A 12,168-nucleotide genomic window follows, 5' to 3' on the forward strand; every position below is an offset into this window, starting at 1 on the left:
ACAAGCCCGGGGTCTCTCCGCTGCTCCCGCCTGAGCTGAAGCCGTACAGCTGTTGCCTTAGTAGAGAAAGGGATTGGATTTCACAGGCTGTGTAATCTGCGACAGCGCTCTTTGGCTTGGGGATAGCAACAAGCCTCACCCAGGCTTAGCCATCCCCTTTCTGCCCGTAGAGGAACGCCCCGGTCGACATAGAAGGAAAATTGTTTGCTGAATTTCTGCACAGCCCTCCTTCCAATTGCTGGAGAGAGAGGGGGAGTGAGAAAGAGAGAGAGTTTAAGGCAGGCTCTGCACTGGTGTTCTGGGCTATTTCAACTTCAGGGCAACTTTAGAGAACTTCAGTTATTTTTGGTAAGTTCTTTTAAAAAAAAATCCAAACCCTCCTCTTTCTCTCTCTTTCTTTCTTTCTTTTTAATCTCTGATGCAGATTGCACAAGTTTGCAGTAGATGATGGACTTTTAAAATTGCAAAGAGATGTGGGCGTGTGTGTTTTGCGTCCTTTGATACAGAAACTGGACATTCTGTTTATAAAGACATAATGTCGCCAGCTGCTGTACTTGATAAGCGAAACCTGAAGATGATGTGCGTTAAGCGATACCGCCGGGGAAAAGTATGGCCAGAACGTCAGCCAAGGTGCATCCCACCTGGCGTAAAGCTTTGTCTCTTTCTTGTGTATGGGAAGAAGTGAGATCAGGGGTGAACGAACGAGTTCAGCCTGCTAAAAAGTTTCTGATCCACATTTTTAATGCAGGGGTTTCAAGCTTGTGCACTAAGCCTCCCAAAGCTTTCAGAGGGATGTTGGTTCTCAGTCCTATACACACCCCTCCATTCAGTAATCTCTATTCCAGATCATGCACGTTGTTTTTCTTACTTCCTCTGTCTGTATACTTAACCCACCGTACGATCTCAAAGATAGTGAAACTTTCTTTTGTAGTACAAAGAGCCAGTCCCGGTTGTTGCAATGAATTGCAAGGTGCAAGCTGCGATTTACTTACAGTGAAGTTGGTTTCTGATGAATATGAGTTTTCTGTTATTTGTTTGCCCCATAGATATGTTTGGACTTTTATAGTATCTGTGATTCTACGCAGAAGGAATTCTATTTGTGTGGGTATTATATCTCAATAGATACCATTTGCAACATATATATCACAATATACTGACTTGGCACTAGGATCTCTGTATGTTAGTGGTATTTGAGACTAAGATTAACCTTGAAGCATTTAAAAAACAGGTCCATAACCTTGTCAGTAGAAGTGGGATCCTCTGTGTGTTCCCTGTGAGGCTGCTGAGGCTAGTTCACAAAGTGCTAGGAAATATGCTTGGTAAAATTATTCTCTCTGCCTGTCTAGGTCCTTTGCCCCATCCATGTACCTTAATATGTTTCTGAACACATGAATACAGATGATCAGGAGTAGGACTTGCATCTGTAGCCACCTGCAGGGAGAACGCAAAGTACACGTCCTTAAGGCTTTGATAGAAAAGAGAAAAAACATTACTCACATGAGAGAAACCCCCCAAAGTCTACCCCTCTACAACAAAAATAACCATTCTTCTTTATAATTTATGAAACAATAAACACGGAAAGTTGGAAGGTGACTCTTAAGATATACAGTACTTAGTTTATGATCACCTGTTGCATGCACGAGGGAAAACTTCTCAGTATTGCCTTGCTATATCTCTTACTATAATAAAGAAAAAGTATAAGGAATTTTGCAGATCCAAGCAAATTAGAGGAAAAGCAGTTTACGACAGCCAATTTACTTCCAAAATCTGTCCTAACATAGGTCTAAAATCCAGCATGAAAAAGTTCAGATGTTTAACAGCACAGGAAAACTTATAACATCTCAGAATTTATTGGGTTTTATTAGCTATGTTTAAAAATGATAAGCGTGACTGGAACTTTTAATTGCAGTAACTCTATAACAATGGAGTTAACAATAACCCTTCAGCAATAAACTGAAAACTATAAATCTGCGCCAGGCGCTCTGCAGTGCTGACATGTTCCATGATGGCTGTAGCTTTTCTGTAGAAGTATGTAGATTTGTTAGCTAAAATTGCATTTTACTATCTTTGGTGTGGCACTCTTGTAAAGTAAACTCTACTATTATATTACAAGACTTGTGTAAATCTCTGACTGAAGTCGGTTTGACTCTAGTCAGTGCTCATAAGCAATCCGTCGAGGATGGCTGCCTTCCAACCTCCTCTACAGTGAGTGTTAACGTCTTTTCAGTTGGTCGGGGCAGCGGTAACTTCTAGCACTGATTTGCCAGGGGTTTGGAGATGGCACGTATTTTCTGCTTTTAATTGTCTTGGACGCTCAATCTGTATTCACAACTATGAGGTCAACATACCTCTATTCACTTTTGGCTGTACTTGAAGCTCATCAGTGAAACAAAATCCAACAGTCTGTAATACATGGTCAGGGGAATAGCTATGATCTGAGTTAACCTCCTGTTGACTTCAGTGGGTTCAGTGCCCTGTGCCCAGAGGCATCCTCCACTGGGAAGCCATGCCAGGAACTTCACAGGCACTTCATTTAACGTTGTCACTGTGAGCGGAGGGAGTAGGATGTACAGCATCGGGATCTTGCTGAAGTGTCATGTCATGTATGTAGCCACAGGAATGTATATTCCCATGGTTTGAACCTCTAAAGGTGCATAGAGCTTTGGGTTGGTTTTTTCCTCTCATTCTATGCAAGTATAAAACACTGAGGGTTTTAAATGAGATTTTTTTCCAGGATTCCTCACATCAGGAGACCTAAATAATCAGAATATAAGGCAATGTATTTGAAAGCTGTGAAAGCTACTGGCTTACATTATGAGTAAATATTTGAGTAAATAGATTCAATCTATTATTTACATCCGGCTATTTTTGCATTCCATAATGTCTCTCACATCAGGGAGCAGCAAAATATGCACTGGAAAAATCAGGGTTTCCACCTCTGGGAAAACATCTCACTGTGTTCCTGGGCTTTACATTGCAGGTTGAATCTAAACCAGTAAGGTTTTGAAAAGCCTTGACATTAGCCCTGCTCTGAGCGAGGAGGGGGTCTGGCCCTCTGCACCGGCCCAGGCAGACCAAGCAAGGGCGAGCTTTTGCTTTCAGGCAGTTTGCCACGTCCCTGAGCCCTAGTGTGCTAAAAACCTGTTTTCCTGACAACATCATCTAACAACTACTGCCTTTCCTGCTTCCTTCAGCTGTAACTTCCAATCTGCCCAGGAGGCCTTTCCCTCCAAAGCCAAGTGGTGGAGCAGCACCGAGCGATGTAGGGGATTCAGCTCCTGACGGGGCTAAGATGAAACCCTACCACGACTAGGTCGTCATCTCTCCACATGCGACAGAAATCAAGACAACACTTTTGTGGCAAGAAAGATCCTTTGGATGACCCTCAGCTGTGCCTAGCCCCGGTGCAGGAGGATTACAGCTGCACCTAGGGAAAACTTGCTAAATCCACACATTTCCTCGTCTCACTCCGGGTTTTAAAGTCAAGGCTGGAATTTGTTATTTTATATTGGAAAACAAAACTTCAGGCTAGGAGAGGACTTTTCATGTACTAAATACTTCCTACCAACATGTTTACTTCCTGAAAGGAGGCTATAGGTAGCCAAGTATCTGGAAGTAACTGCTGACTTACTGCAGAGAATGGGTCTACAGTTTTCTATCAGAGAAGGGGAACCCGTGGGTTCACCATCCAAATCTGACCGAACATGTAGTCCAGAGTGGCTGGAGCAAGCCAGAGTATGTTACGGTTATTATGGCATGTGAGTAAAAAATAAGCCAAGGTAACTGATAGGGGACCCATCTGCTCCCATGGCATAGGGACGGCAGCTCTGCAGGGAGCGAGTCCCAGGCCACGGTAACAGCCCAAATCCCAGCGAAATTCCATGGAGCAGGAATGCAAGTGCCTGAAGAAGAGCAGGCACCGAGCCCACTTCATCTGCCTAATAAAGATAGCAGTGTCTTCAGAGGGCAAAGTTATCTGTTTTTCAAAAAACACAAACAAGGAGATAAGGTTTATGTGATTTCCAAGCCTGCTGATAAATGCTCGAGACTCCAAAGACACAGTAACTGTTCTTCACTGTTGGGCAAATGTTATTTCTTCTCTGTAGTTAAGAGAACAAACACCACTTGCTTTTGATAGCAGTGCACTGTGGCTGACATTCGCAGAGTCAGGGGAGCAGCTGTTATCCATGCAGCCATCTGATTTTAAATACCTTTCTACCTGCCCACTGACCTCTCAGCTCTCCCTCCTTGAAGAGTGGTGTGTTTGCAGCCTCAGTCAACCAGCACTGAAAAGCAAAGGTTTCAAGCTGCATGTATTTCTTCCCATTTCTACAAGTCCTAGCTAAATAGTCTAATAAACTACTATAGATATAAAATCTTCCACCTTGCAGTGAGTCCTGAAAGCTCACGTTTTACTAGTCCAACTGTCCCTATTTTTCCTAAGTATCCCATACTCTGTACCAGCTGTAGAAAGCTAATGTCATTTAGCTTTCCACAGGTCACCTCTTCCTTTACTTGCTGTGTGGTTTGCCCCCGCACCCAGCCCTTTGACTGTCAGCCAGGCAAAACGCTCTACTTTTCCCTCAAAATATGTACATACATGAGCTTTTGTTTTCCTTGTCATTTCCATGTCATTCTTATTTTAATGCAAAGATCCAGTCTTAGCAGAATTACTTGAAAGAGTGAATTCCAAAGTGGAAATTTTGGCATGAAGAAGAAACTCAAAGGACATGCATGCAGGAGCAAAAATTAGAGTGTAGTGGCAAATGGGATAATAACTTTTCTACACAGCAAAAACTGCTTTAACTGATGTTTGCATTATATTCTGAAGGGAAAAAATGTCTAAGTGGGATTAGGCATCTTTATTTTGAAAAATAGATAGAAATCAGCTTTTGGTGAACCTCAGAGAAGTTAGCAGCTCTCCCTCAGATCAAATAAGCATCCAAAAGGTTGGGCTGGTTTTTTGTTTGAAATGTGTGCAGGTTTATTGGAAGGTATATGAGCCAAAGATCTGTGAAACTATCATGAGAAAGCTAGTGGTTTCGATTGCTGATATTTCCTGGTGTGAGCTGAGCTTTCCCTATTCCTGCTTGTAAAATCAGCTGAAAGCAAATAATTTACAAGAACACAAAAATGTCATTAAGCATTCCCCAAATATTTTCCTATATGTCAGAGCTGATCAGATTTATGATTTAGTGAAAGGTTGCATTGATTTTTATATGAACTGTGTCTTCACACTCCTTAAGGTTGACTTTTTCACATAATGGGCTTGATTATGAGAAAAAAATGATTTGTGCAATGAATAGCTCGGACGACTCAGTGCCTAATTAAAGTAACCAGTTAGTCAGAGCCCATTTTGGAGGCAAACCGGGCATTTTTACATGAGAATGATGACTACAAGTGGCATTTGTACTTGTGGTCGTGGATGGCTACAAAGACGAGTGATGCGTGCAGCTGTGATGTTAACTTATTAACCAGGCTTCCTATGAACAGGCAGTGCTAGAGCGGTCATGAAGGGTAATACAGTTTTAGGCTCTGTTATCACTCTCGTCTTTTGGGGCATGTGTCGGACTAGAAAATGATCGACTGTGTAAAGTGGTGTAAAATAGACTTTTGAAAGTTATTTCACACCCAGGTATTTATAAGGGGACATTTCAGTGATTTACAGGGCTGGACGGAGGCAGGACCCCCCCAGAACTCTTATGAAAGGAATACATTTAGTAATGGCACTGTGATCTTACATCTATATTTGGATTATATGTCCACAGTGGATTTAACAACTGCTTCAGTCAGTCTAGGAGGAATCTGTGAATGAAATGGTTTGGATAGAGATAGCAGGAGAGACAATATTTTTCTTTTTAAAATTATCCTTCCTCCGAGGTTAAAAAGAAGCTTTTGGAAAACTGCACTGGGTTATGCCAGGAAAGCTCATCACAGAGATTAGGGCATTAATTACCTAATTATAATGTATACATTGCATGCTTCACCAACCAAATATATAAACCTTATTTATTCTAAATAAACCCTAAAGCCCAGAGAATAAGCCTAGCACTTGCAGATAAGCTCAAGAATGAATGCAACCTCTCCTAAATATACCAGCTTGTTTCTTAGAAAGAAAACAGGGTGCTCAGTGCATGTGACAACAAATCATCCCTGGGTCTCATGGTGAGGAGATCAGAGCAGCTGTCAGGAGTCTCTGAGGAGCCCAAGCAAACTGTCCACAGCACATTTTCCTGGGAGCTCTGCCCTGTGCTTCCCCCTCCTTCTCTCCCTGTCTCCCTTTTTCTGCTTTGCTGCTGTGGATAAACAGTCCCAGTCCTGCAAGAACCGCTCCCATCCCGACCATGTGGCCAGCTCTAGTCCTTGGGGCTCCTCCTGGAGACCTGGAGCATTGCTCCCCTTCTGCTGCTGCTGAGCACAGCAGGACTGAGAGCATGGGCTGGTACTTGGATGCATGGGGTATGGCTATTCAGAGACCAGGCTGCTCAGCGAGTATTGGAAAATACAACGTCCCAGAGCGGCAGGATTCTCAGCAGCTGTAGGTAGGGGGAATTTGGTAGCACAAATGTTGTTTGGAGGGCAGCAGTGTTTTGTTGTTTTGGGGCCAGCGTGCATAACTGCATGTGTCAGCAGCATTTACTGTATATCCAGTCAGTATGTGGCAAGACGACATCCCATTCAAACTATGGGTCCTGGAGCACGTTGCCGTACAAATGCAGAAATGTCTTTCTCTCTTGATTTAAGAAATGATGCAATCCCTCTCTTTCAGCATAAGACCATGGCTTGCCCAGGAGACAACTGCGCAGTGCAGCAGCCCGGAAGGCTGTGGCAGGCAGATGGCAGAGCAGATGGGTTGATGGTTCGGCAGGTGGGGTGTTTGCATGCAGGCAAATGGTGCTCAGCCCAGCAGCGTGATGCCAGGGGCATTCAGGGCACTCATCACTGGAGGGACGCAAGGTGTTCTGAAACAGAGGGGCTGAAGTAGCTGAGTCAGATTAACTTGTTGGATGTGGACCATAGCTGATGGCAAGGCTTGGGTAGGAAAACCCGTGGAAAAAAAAATTGATTTCCTATTTTCAGTTTCTAGAGTTTTTTTCTGAAGAAAAGTTTAAATTCATATAGCACCCATGAAAGAAGCTTGTGACAAGCCCACCTTGAAGCCCTTCCACAGGCTGGTATCTGTGGGGTCAGTCCAGCTGGCAGAGGCAGCGTTGAGAGAAGATACCCTGGCATAAAGACAGGTTTGGGAGCAGAGGACCCCACAGCACGCCCTGCTGCCACAGCCCACCGCCTCAGCAAGACTGCCTAAAGGCGCCTGCAAACCCTCGTGATGCAGTGGTGGGGTCAAAGATGACCCCAGAGCACGGACAGAAGCAAGTGACAGGGAAAGAAAACCAATGATTTTGGATTATTTCCCAAGGGCACTGAGAAAGCAGCCAGCAGGGCCACACACGCACACGTCCAGCCACAAAACAGTGAAAATCAGCGTGGGTGAGACAACCCCGTGCAGCAAGACCCCCTCCTTGCCGTCGTGGGCAACCACAGCCTTTCCAGCCCAGGAGAAACACCTTGCAGGTGTTGCATCAGACCCAGGTGCTGCATTGGCACGTAAGCAGCGAGACGCGCAGCAGTCCTCACAGCGGTCAGGGTGTCCGGGGTGTTTCTGCTGACCGCTGCCCCAGCCATTCTCAGCTGTGTTTTATTAATTTATTTGCATTTCTTTGTGTTTGGGGCTCGTTGCTGCTTCATGTTCAGTCTCTGCCCTGCTTTGAAAAATGGGGATTGGAGTCAGCAGATCTCCACCCTGCCATGCGATAGGGAAGCAGCGCTTTTGCAATGCTCTGCCGAGTTCTGACATGCATTGAAAACTGGTCTTCTGCCAGCAGCCCTCCGTGTGGGGAACTGCAGGTAAATTCAGGTGCTGCAGGAACACCTCTCCACTATCACACTGTCATTTCATGGCCCGGGCTAACAGAAGTCAGGCCGCTGGGCAGCACACACAGAGACAGCCCGTGAGCCTGGGGCTGTCATTTGCACCAGAGCAAAGGGAGGGCAAAAGAGGTATAAGAAGCCATGAGCATTTTCTTTTTCCCACAAATCCTTCTCTTTTAAATGCCCAGTAAGGGATGGAGAGGGAGGGAAAATCATCATCCTCTAATCCAGAACAGGAGCTGGCTGTCACATCAGCACAAACAGACCATGCTAACTCCTCCACTAACTCGGTTCTTGTGAGGAGACAGAGATGGACTGCGATAAGGTTTTGGCTCTTGGACACACGTGGAACTACGTGCAAGGCTAGCCAGAGCCTGCGAGCTCAGGGGAAGGGAGCTGGGACTTGCTAAGTTGGCACTGAAAATTGCAGCAAGGAGCAAAGTCCTTGACCTGGCTGCAATAGCTTTGAGGAGAAGGAGTGAGAATTTCCTGCTTTGCAGAGGCTCTGCAGAAGGCAATGTCTCTGGCATGCAGGCAGACTCGAATCTGTCAAACTTACTATTGTTGCACAAAAATGGCACAGCCCAGCCACGTTTGTCAAGACTTACTCTTGTCGTTTATTGCTGCTGCAGTCTGATGGCAGATTAAGGTTCCCACCACGTTAAGTGATATATAGCCATCTACCCGGACGTGCCTTGGAGGACTTACAAGCTTTATATCAAGCAAGTTGAGCAAAACAGAGGTGGCAGTATTGAGGAAATAGTGGAAACAGTTTTACAGAGAAAGAAGGAAGGCTTTTTTGGGCTGTGTTTTGGTTTGTTTCATTGTCTAGAAGATCTCCAAAATTCTCAGTCATAACAAATCCCTGTTGCCTGGAGCAAAGCTGTGGATGCAGTTATCCAGCATATGGGTTCGTGCAAAGCCCTTGTGGTGCAGGCACCTAGTATGACTGAGCATGAGCACTGCGATCTTGCTGTGTGTTGGATCTCCTGCTGCTCTCCTGCGGAGGGGCAGAGACCTCTGCTTGGAGATCTGAATGCAAAATGTTGCGTAGATTTGTTTTCTAGTCAGGAAAAATGAGGGAGTTCTGCAAAGAGGAGATAAATATTTTAGGCAACCTTCAGCTGCTAAAGTTTTTGTTCCCACTGTCATGCCTCTTGGGTGTTTGGGGGAGAGAAGGGTATAATGTGCAATGCTGCATTTCTTTTTAACTTCTGTCCAGCTCCCCTGAAGTACCCTTCGGTAGCCAGAGAAACACATTGCCAGTGGAGTTATAGCAACAGCAGCACAACACCTACAACTCCCAGCTGGATTTTTATGATGACAGGCAGGAAAAATGGAATGGCATTCACTTCAAGGGTGAAAAAAAAAGGCAAGTAAGAGTGTGTTCAACCACTCAGAGACATGGACTGACCTTGGGCTGACAGCAGTAAGGATATTCTGCTGACAGGACATGATGTATTCCCATGGAAATGAGATTTACATTGCTTTTGGAAAATACATGGAAGTGGCCCTCCACACAGACACCATAGATAGCTTAATGAGAAAATTTTACATATTTGGACATTGTAGTCACAAAATAAAGTAAGGGAAAATTAATGCTAATTAGCCATCAGTCTTTAAGCAGACCCGAGTGGGTTCAAAGCAAGAACCATCCTGACATACCTTCCTACCTTTTGACAAAGTAAAAAGGCATAGAGGCTTGTTTTAAATCTATACTTGGAAAAATCATGATGCAGGTTTTTGGTTTTTTTTCATAGTAGTAGATCAGTCTATTCTCTGCTCAGCTGAGTTACAAAAATAGTATTTTTGTAATTAGTGGTTCTTTGCAAACTCATGAAATATATATATACACATACACAATGCCTATCTGTATAAAAGTAGTATGTGCTTAGATGAGTTTTGCACTGATAGGCCAGTTGGCAAAGAAATTGCTTTTAGTTGTCCATTAGGGCTGGATTCAATAGAAATGTTGGCTGACTTCACCGCAAGCCTTGGAAACCATCGGAGTATTCAAGGCTTAGGCAGTCAGATGCCTGCTTTAATTTCTATTGACAAAGGAAAAGGAGGGATGAGTAAATGTAAAACATTTCCTTCCAGCGTTGAGCTAAGAGAGGCAGCGTGGTGCAGGGAGGAGGTGGAATCCAGGACATCTGGGCTGTATTTATTGCTGGCTCTGCTGCCAACTTGCTTTGTGACTTTGAGCAAGTCATTTTTTTGCTTTGCTACCTTACTTTCTGTGAGGCAGAGAGAACTCACCTGCTTTCATGTAGTGCTCTGGGCAGGTGCAGGGACTTTCTTGGTGACCATGACTAAATGCTGCAGTTGCCAAGCCGGCATATTCATATGCTCCAAGCAGTGCTGTCTCAGTGATCGATACCCCAGAGGATACAAGGGGTAGCTATGCCCTTTGAGAGCCCAAAGAGAAAGATGCTCATTAAGGAGCACTGTGCCTGCATAAGTACGTATCCATAAGTACTGGTAACCAGTGCCTTCTGCTGCTGCAGATCAGAAAGTCATTCAGAGCAGGAGTTGGGTTGGGAACCTCTTTCCCCTATACTTACGATCCCTTATTTCATTTACTACACAACTCCCAGGGAAGAGCAGTTGCTTTGGGGCTAAGTCACAGGGAATGAGGTGGCTATTTTGAAATGGTCTCTGTATGGTGCTCCCAGTACCCAGAGCTCTTTTCAGGCTCTCAACGTGGAGGAAAGAAGCCTGGCATCTTTTTTTTTTTTTCTTTTCTGTAAGATGCACTTTCTGCCAAATGTGAAGAACTGAAAAAGCATGCGAAAGCAAAGAGAGAGTCATATACGGCCTTCTGCATGTCACCAGCAATTGCTCTGTAGTTCAGAAGTGATATTTAGGCTATAGCTGGAAAACTTCTGCCTATATCTTATTTGCCTTTGTTTTTCAATATATACAACACTGACATCATAATGCTACTTGCAGTATACATCAGTTGAATCCATGGCTAATCTACAAAATGCTTGCATTTTTTTCTGAAAGTATTTTCTCTTAGAAGGATGTAGGCATGATTACTGTGTGTGGTGCTGTGTGGTCTGCTGGATTTTACAAGATGGAATCAAAGCTGATCTCAGTCCATGTCACAGTCTGAATTACAAGATGAATGTAATGTAGCATGCCATATATCAGTTTCATTGAGGCCAACAAATATCTTGCTTGAGTAGGCACACAATGAAATCTCAATACTTTGAGATTTGATCCCATGGCACTAAATGACCAGCAAGTAAGATCTGAGTCGTACAGATTTTTATAAGCTTCCGTTTATGGCATTGTCCTGTTTATCCTACTGATGGGTCAAGATGTCTTTCATGAACATCCCTTTGGAAATAACTGGAACACTAGAGCTTGGGCAGACCTACCTCTCCACAAAGCTGTACACAATCTCTAGACTCTCTGTTGAGTGTTGGGATAGATGATGGAAGAACTTGCCATGAATTGTGATAATCATATACTTTTATGTACGGTACAGATCTGTGAATAAAGATGCAATATGTAGTCTACAGCCGGAGTAATTAATATCAATAGAAAACATTGATGGAAACTGATCTGTATTTATACACTATACAGCAATACTCCTTTATTTTTTTTAACTCATGAAGGAAAGGGGTTATTAAGAATAACAGGGCAACATCAGTATAAATTTTGCCTGACATAATGTAGCTTTGTTGTAAGCTATCCTAGTTTAGGAATCACTTTAGCTGTATTGATTTTCCCTCCTCTGCAGGGTACATAATGTATTCTTCTCACATAACATATTTGGCAACCTGAATCAGTCAACTGAACTGGGGTGCAAGACGCTTGGGTTCAACCTCTGATTTGGTGGGTGGTGCAGTCACGTCGCCTCTCTGTCTTTGCCTCCCAGTCTCTCTCTGTCCATCCTCCTCTCCCTTTGGCTCTCCCCGTTAGTTTGACAGAAAGCTCTTTGGGGCCGACATTGTTCTCCATTGTGTATTTGTACAGCATAATGAGGTGTCAGTCTTGGGACAGGCTCTTGGAAACTACCAAAGTATGAATTGTAATAGAAATAAATTAAGTGAATACCAGTGTCCTAGGTGTCAAGGCAGAGTGTAAAAATGATCTCGAGTAAAGTGGTCTGAATGTTTTAAAGTGTGATCCAAAGCTTCTTCAGACTTCAGAGGCTTAAATCCATCCCTTAACATGCAGCCAGGACTTCCTGCAATGTAGTCTAGTCCTGCACAGGCAACTTGG

General features: G+C 44.0%; 1 protein-coding gene across 2 annotated transcripts in view; it reads left to right on the forward strand.

The window, feature by feature from the left end:
• AHNAK2 (AHNAK nucleoprotein 2) overlaps window positions 1-12,168 on the forward strand; it is a 67,203-nt gene that overhangs the window by 13,970 nt on the left and 41,065 nt on the right. The window contains exon 1 of one of the 2 annotated variants that reach the window (XM_075029696.1): window positions 207-348. The exons of the other annotated variant lie outside the window; for it this stretch is intronic. The gene's annotated coding sequence lies outside the window, so the exon portion shown is untranslated. Of the gene's footprint in view, window positions 1-206; window positions 349-12,168 lie in introns of those variants that run through there. 2 annotated transcript variants of the gene reach the window in all.

The sequence above is a fragment of the Buteo buteo genome, chromosome 6, assembly GCF_964188355.1.
Source record: "Buteo buteo chromosome 6, bButBut1.hap1.1, whole genome shotgun sequence".
Lineage (NCBI taxonomy): Eukaryota > Metazoa > Chordata > Aves > Accipitriformes > Accipitridae > Buteo > Buteo buteo.